Source organism: Podarcis cretensis, assembly GCF_951804945.1.
Source record: "Podarcis cretensis genome assembly, chromosome: 7".
Lineage (NCBI taxonomy): Eukaryota > Metazoa > Chordata > Lepidosauria > Squamata > Lacertidae > Podarcis > Podarcis cretensis.
Genome location: NC_137176.1, coordinates 59,090,852 through 59,099,181, shown reverse-complemented (window position 1 = coordinate 59,099,181; position 8,330 = coordinate 59,090,852).

The window sequence follows — 8,330 nt, the reverse complement described above, 5'->3', positions numbered from 1 at the left end:
TGTGATTCTGAAAGAGAAGTGATGGTCACCCATGATGTTCTGTAACATATATTCCCAATTCTTTTGGCTTGCAAAATTAAATTGCAAACTACAAAAATACATCACCTTCATCCTCATTAATTTAGCTACCATGTAGTCACTGATAGCCTTTTTCTCCATTAATTTTTATAATCATATTTTAGCCATTCAAGTTGGCAACCATCACTACTTGGACTTAACCCTATTATTTTGCCAAGTGAGGAATTCTGATCAAACAATTGACATATAATTTTATGTTAAAATATCCTCTCCAAGGTGCATTCAGAAGAAATAACTTCCTGGCAGATTGGTGGTTCTTCACCAGTTATCATTTGTAGCAGTTTCCCTAGGAGTGTTCACATACCTTTTAAACAAGATACTTAAAAATGAACAGACTTATATGAGCAAACCCTAAAAAAAATTGATAGTTTTCTCTCTCTGATATTGGCTGCCGTTTTTAGCATTTCAATGGGCAGAAGGAAGAAATGTGTGCCCTGACACCTTTTATTTTTCATCAGTTACTAACCAGCTAAAATGGAAAACTTTGACTCTAATTTATGGAGAGTTGCGGGCTAACCAACCCACTGCATGCACACAAAAATGACTTCTGAGTGGAGGCACTGCAACAGCACCTTTTTATTCAAAAGGCAGATGAGTGTTTGGACCAGAAGGCCTTTTCCTCATTCTTCTTGACTGACAGAAATTGAGCAGTCAGGCAGAACCATCGAGCTGTCTTCATGTTGCAGTCCCTTGCAAAGTATCTCCCCTGGGTGAAAAATGCCAGGTCACCTATTGGATGGGTTGCCCCTCCATTAAGACATCAGGGAGTCTACTTATGAATAATACATTAAATCAGTAATTGAAAGAATCCCATTGAGGTACATGGAGGGGCCCTTGCACATTAAAAATGCAACATTAACAATGGCGGGGATAGCTCATGTGTGTTGTAAATTAAAAGAAAACAGTATTTATTATTGGCCTTATACTACATACTTTGCATTAAGGGAGACAAGGCTTAAACCATTTTACCCCTGTGGTAGACTGCAACACCTCCTTTTTAAACAGTTACATTTCAATATATGTGCATCTTTTGCTAAGTAGGCTGTATATTGCTTTAAATTATGAATGAATTAGAGCTTATTATGATTCCTAAACTGGAATGCATTTTGTGTTTCAGGCAGGCAGAAGCACCATCAGGTTTAAATGTTAACTACAGATTATTGCGTTTTGAGATGTGAACAAACATGACTGGAGTTAAGTGTGTGAAGGATAAGTACTCCTTTATCTAGCCTGCTGGTATTGCAAAGCTATTGTGTTCTTATGCCAACAAACTGCTGAAGGCATGTCACCTAATGTATTGCTTCTAGTGAGGGGGGAATTCATTGTGGGGAGGTACATACATAACATCTATATGTAAATTGGAAACATAATTTTGAGATCAAAATCAATATACAGTGGAACCTCAGTTTTCGAATGTAATCCGTTCCGGAAGACTGTTCGAAAACCGAGGATCAAAGGGCTGGCTGCAAAATCAATGGGAAAAATTGAAAAACATGCCTCAGAAGCCATTTGGCCATTTGGCTTCTGAAAATCGTTTGAAAACAGGTGCATTCACTTCCGGGTTGTTGGCGAATTTTTCAGCTTCCAAGGCGTTCGACAACCGAGATTCCACTGTGTAATTACAGATTTGGTTATTACTTAATGTGGCACACCATTTCTGAGAATCACCACACCCTGTAAGACTCTTCAACGGAATACTATTGATTTAGAAAAGGGTGTTCCAGCACTGTTGAAAATAACAGGTCTAGTTTTAAAAACTGAGAAGTGCTTCTCCTTTCTACAGAATACCATCCACTGTAGGAAGTGACCTACGGTTGTTGGGTGGTTATGTGTTTTCCTCTTCTGGGTCTTCATATGCAACAGTGTGAAGTTCAGCTGCGCTCCTCCATCCCCCCCAGCAGAACTGTTGTAACACCCATTCAATATACACCTGGACCATGCAAAAGAGAAGCAACCACTAGCACAGCACTGTGAATGACAGCAGCTGTGATGGAGACATTGCAGTGCAAAAGCAAGGGGTACAACTGCTGACAAGAATTGGGACTTTTGCACCTCATCCTGCACCACTGTCTCACCATAAAGAATCATAGGGCTGGGCCATAGCATGGGGAAGTTTGTAGCCTTGTTCCTTAGAAATATCACTAAATGCTGGAGTTGAACCTATCATCAGAAAGGGTAAAATAAATAAATCAAAATCATCACCCATTACTGCATCCCACTTACGTTTCTTTTCACCCCCTCCAAAAAAATTAGCTAATGAGGAAATCTGAACACTATACTAAATCTTAACCTTTGGTGGAATTAAAATCCTGAACCTGTTTTAAATATGTGAACTTTCTCACATACCTACGCAGGCTCTTTCACTTGGAAACAAGATGTCTTTCTGCACAGTGTGTACTGTATGATGTTTTATGTAATGGTACAAGTGTAGCACTTAACTGGCAAATCATACAGTTGCTAAAAGCAAGCCGACTGCTCCAAGTGTCTGCATACTATCCTGGAAAAGCCCAGATACATGGCTTGGTTGATGTGATCCCTAATGCTTCCTGATAATGCATGCACACTTTTTTTGAGGTACATGAAAAGCACTCTTTAATCCACTATATTTTTTTTAAAAAAATATTTTTATTAAATTTTCACATTTTATAAAGACAAACATACACACACAAAGACAAAGACAACACGTATAAAATTTCATAACCTTACTTTCCTAACCCCAGTTCTTGACCTCCCCCCACCCCCCTTCATACATCCTAGTTCAATTACATTAACTCAGCAAATTCAAATCTCTCATCCTTTGCATGTTATTATTATATATATATATATATATATGTTTTTTTTTAAAAAAAAACCATTTACTTGGCCAGATTATACTTATCCAATTTTCTTATAAAACATTAAAGCCTTTTCTAAGGTCGACTCGAGTTCCTTCCACGAATTTCCCTTTAATCTTAAAAATAGGTCATAATAATCAAACACAAAAGTCATAGAGATTTAAAAACAAGTTCTCCTTACCCGCCCCCCAGCCCCGGTTTCTGTCCCTTCCAAATGTCCCCACATCCATAACAACAGTTTTTAGCCTGGGTTCCTCACATCTGAGGCCTTTAAGTCCTTGTCAGTCTCTCTTTGCCGATCTTGTTGGTAACCCTCCTCATTGGTCCTCCGGTTTCGGGGAAATTTCAGCTCAGTCTCATCAGAATTTCTTCCATCCAAAGTACTTGACACCAGCTGCTGCAGAAGATCAACCAGTCCATACTCAAATAGGAAGCCCCAGTCATATTTCTTATTTCTTTTAAAATCAGGTATTCCAGATGTTCCAGGGGCTTCCTCCCTCCTCTTTCGCATCTTTCGCAGATTTCTTTAATCCACTATAATATGCAGCTGCGGGGCTACCCTCAGGAGTAATTTGCCTCCATCGTGGCTAGCATGCTGTCTTCACTCTGGGCTTTTCCTTTTCATTGCCAAGTTTAACCCTCAATGTAATCAGCCTCTTTTTCATCCAGGATCTGCAACAAACCCTGTAATTTCGGCACAGGGAGAAGGGTGGGGAGGAAGGGTTGCAGCACAAAATTGTCCACACTGTCGCCATCATTGTGCCCAGCCTGCAACGCATTCCAATGGCCTGAGGTGTGGGCAGATGCCCTGGAAAAGCGCAAATGCAAAATGCAGCCAAAGCGTTGGCTATGCTTCATGTGTGTGATGAGGCCTTGTTCTTTGCTGGGAAAAGCAAAATGTCACTTTGGGACATGCGTTATATTTCCAGACATCACAGATGCATTTCTGACGCTGACAGAAGCCCTAAAACGGATGACAGTACTACAGTGTTACTAGAACGGTTGGTAGTGATTCTGTATGAGAAAACAACTCATAAAACCAGTGGATTGCGCAGTCAGTGAAGCAAGGCAGCATCTGTTTTCAAGAAGTTCACAATCCCTGGAGAATATTCCAATAACACAGGCAGATATCAAACAGTAGACTACGTGTGACTCTGTCTGGAAGGACACATATGAAGAAAAGTATTTTATTTTTCCAAAGAGATTCAGCATTGAAAAGTCCTGCAGACTGGGATCAGGAGAAGAAAAATGGGTCTCAGTAGCAAGCAAAGTGGACAATTCCTAACTCAAAAAATGGTATCAGTCTCATGATGTTCAGGGTGGGGGTGAGGCTACTATCAGGTACTCTTTAACTCATCGAGACTTTGCTAACTTTTGGTTAAATCTTAATTTATAATCCTTCACTAGATATTTAGCTCTCTGCTTCTATGTAATATTTGGGAGGAAAGAGGTAATCAAGCCTATTGTCCCGCTGTCAGAAGATCAATGCGTGAAGAGGCTTGAGCTGGTTGCTCCAGCTGTGCCACATGGCTCTCAACAGCCGCTCTTACCACTTTTGTAAGTTTAATTGCCTGTGCAACTTTTCTGACTGATGTATGGAAAAGCACATGAACCAGACCTTTGAAGACTTTGTAAGTAAACTAAATTTTAACTTCCCAAATGTGAAGTTTTTTTCCTATGCTTTAAAAGAGTATTAGGCATATCCATGAAGGATAAATCTATCAATGGCTACTAGCCATAATGGCTATGCTCCCTGGTCGAAGGCAGTATGCGTCTGAATACCAGTTACTGGAAACTATAGGAGGGGAGTTGCTCTTGCACTTAGGTCCTGCTGGCAGGCCTCCTATGAGCTTTTGACCGGAGGTTATGGGATTTATAGTCCAAGGACATCTGGGGAAGGATGAGTTAATGGTTTTAAAGATTAAAAGCAGTACAGTGGTACTTCAGGTTACATACGCTTCAGGTTACATACGCTTCAGGTTACAGACTCCGCTAACCCAGAAATAGTACCTCGGGTTAAGAACTTTGCTTCAGGATGAGAACAGAAATCATGCTCTGGCGGTGCGGTAGCTGGAAGCCCCATTAGCTAAAGTGGTTCTTCAGGTTAAGAACAGTTTCAGGTTAAGAACGGACCTCTGGAACAAATTAAGTACTTAACTCGAGGTACCACTGTATTGTAAACTGCTCCCAGAAACAATCTGGGAGTTAGTGCAGCTGATAAAGTATTGACATAATATGACATAAATACCCAGTCACAGTTGATCTTGCAGCTCTGTTTGGGCCTACTGTAGTTTTTGGGGCTGTCTTTAAAGGCAATCTTACGTACAACTCATTGCAAAAACATGGGAAGTTCCTTGCCCATAAATAACTGTGATTGAGTTATCCTCATCCAGGTATGCTTATAACTCTCTTATGTATTTCTGAAGGACTGCAATGCAACACCAGGCAAAATGTGTGATCATAGTACTGTATTTGCATAGCTTTCACACTATTGTCAGGAAAACAAACAGCTCTTCCAAAAATTATTTTTAAATGGTTAGTATTAGATAGATCAGGTGCTTGGATGAGTTATTGCTGTGATCATGTATTATCTCTTTTTAGACAAGAATTATTGTAGTTTCCATGCAATTTCACCTCCTGTGTTATTCATATTTAAAACATTTCATTCCTTCCATGCAACCTGTTAATAATGGGAAGGTTGAGATACCAGTTATTGCATTTTTTGACAGGAAATAAGTAGCTGGTCTTGCTGGAGGAAAGAATCATGCAGATCCAAATATCGCTTCTTTGCAGTTAAAAGCGGTAATTGCTCCAGTCTCATTGCTTCCCACCTTAATTCACATGACTTTATGACCTCTCCATCTGAGCCTTTCTACCAAGATATTAAAATGCCTTCGGGGATGAACAGCTGAAACCATCCTTGTTATTCATAGTACTATAATCCAAAAAGTAAAAGGATAAAAAATATTTCCTGTGCTAAATTCTCATTTCATAATTCTTTGTACTTTAGTTCATTAAAATAGCGAAATAATTATTAAAATCAAGTTGAAAATACCTCAAAGAAATGCATAGTCTCGCAAACAGAATTTGCACATAGAAAAATGGGTTGCTAAGCATGAATATGTCTTGCGTTTCCCCCTTTCTTTCACCTTCCAATTTTCATCCTAATCAGTTTCCGCTCTACAAGACATCCATATATTTTATCCTGGCAACATCACGTCAGCTTCAGAAATCTTCAGATGTGCTTTGTGCCGGTAAGTAAAAAATCCAGTATTCCCTACTCAGTATTCAAAATTATTTTGCAATCTAATAACTGGATCATTAAACTCAACACACACCATTTAAAATTTACTGTGGAGTGTGGGCACAGGCATTTTGGGTTGTATCCAATGTTGTCCCTACTCAGCATAGGCCCATTGAAATTAAATGAAACAACTAACTTAGGTTCATTCATTTAAATACAGTAAGTCTATTCTAGTAAAACTTTGTTGGATACAGTCCTCTGTTTATAAAGAGGTAGGATTTTGAAAGTGTGAGGAATAAATGGTGAATTCTATTTAGAGAATCCTATAAATCAAGTTTCTCCAACTATGGGTCTTCATATTTTTGTTGGACTACAACTGCCATCATTCTGAGCCAGCATGTTCAACGTCTTTATAAATGACAAAGGAATTGTGGGGATGCTTATCAACTCTGCAGTTTACACCAAACTGGGAGGGGTAGCTAATGCTGCAGAAGATTAAAAATTACCTTAACAGATTGGAGAACAGGGCCCAAACAATGTATTTCAATAGGGACAAATGTAAACATCTGCATTTAGGCAGGAAGAACTAGATGTACAAATATAAGATGGGGGGAAACCAAGGCTTTATTTCATAGGGAACTCACCAGAACTCAATTCTGGCACCTCTCAGGTGGGAGCCATTGCCATTCTAAGAGAACGAGGGAGGAATTCATGGTCAATTCCGGCACCTCTTTTTCTATAAAAAATAGCACTGGGGACATCTGGCTTACTAGCAGTACACATGAAAAGGACCTAAGGGTCTTAGTGGACCAGAAGCTTAACACGAGTCAACAGTGTGATGCAGCAGCAAAACATGCTAATGCTATTTTAGGCTGTATCAACTCAAGTATCGTGTCCAGATCAAGTGAAGTAATAGTACCACTCTATTCTGCATTGGTCAAACCACACCTGGAATACTGTCCAATTCTCGACACCATAATTTAAGGATATTGACAAGCTGGAATGTGTGCAGAGGAGGGCAACCAAGATAATCAAGCCTTATGAGGAACAATGGAAGGAACTGGGTATAGAATCATAGAATCATAGAGTTGGAAGAGACCACAAGGGCCATCGAGTCCAACCCCCTGCCAAGCAGGAAACACCATCAGAGCACTCCTGACATATGGTTGTCAAGCCTCTGCTTAAAGACCTCCAAAGAAGGAGACTCCACCACACTCCTTGGCAGCAAATTCCACTGTCGAACAGCTCTTACTGTCAGGAAGTGCTTCCTAATGTTTAGGTGGAATCTTCTTTCTTGTAGTTTGGATCCATTGCTCCTGGAAAAGGGACTGAGAGGAGACAAGACAGCCATCTTCAAATATCTAATGGGCTGTCACAGGGAAGATGAAGCAAGCTTGTTTTCTCCTGTTCTAGCGGATTGGACCTGAACCAATGGCTTCAAGTTACAAAAAACATATGGAAAATCTTTCTGACAGTAAGAGCTTTTCGGCAGTGGAACGGTCTCCTTCGGGAGGTTGTGGACTCTCCTTCCTTGGAGGTTTTTTAAGTAGAGGTTGCATGGCCATCTGTCTTGGATGCTTTAGTTGAGATTTCTGCATTGCAGGGGGTTGGACTAGATGACCCTTGGGGTTCCTTCCAACTCTACGATTCTATGATTATATGAATACCTCTTAGTGATTTCCCCCCCACCATGTTGCCACAACAGAGGTGACAAATTTAATATCCTGGGCCTGGTATGCCATATGTGGATCGGGGCCCTTCAACCCCCTCCCCAATCTATTGCCAAGAATTCCTGCTTATGTATTCATAGGGCTGTTGCACAGGGCTGTTGCAAATATATTGTAAAGCTACATTGTCTCAATATTTTAATGCAAAATCCACAATTTTCTGCCTCCACTGCAGGCTTCCCACAGGGATCTGGTTGACCACTGTGGTAACAGGATACAGGACTAGATGGTCCAGCAGATGTACCAGAACCAAACAAAAAGCTTGCCAACACTGGATATGTAAAAGTGCATACACCACATATAATAGCTCATTGTCAAAACCAGTTGGTAATTGCAGAGTAATTTTTTAAAAAATCAATAATAGTTTCCTTCCAAATAACCACAGTGACACCTAAACAAGCCCTGCCTGAATTGCTTTAAAAGAGAGGGGGAGAGATTAGCTAAAGA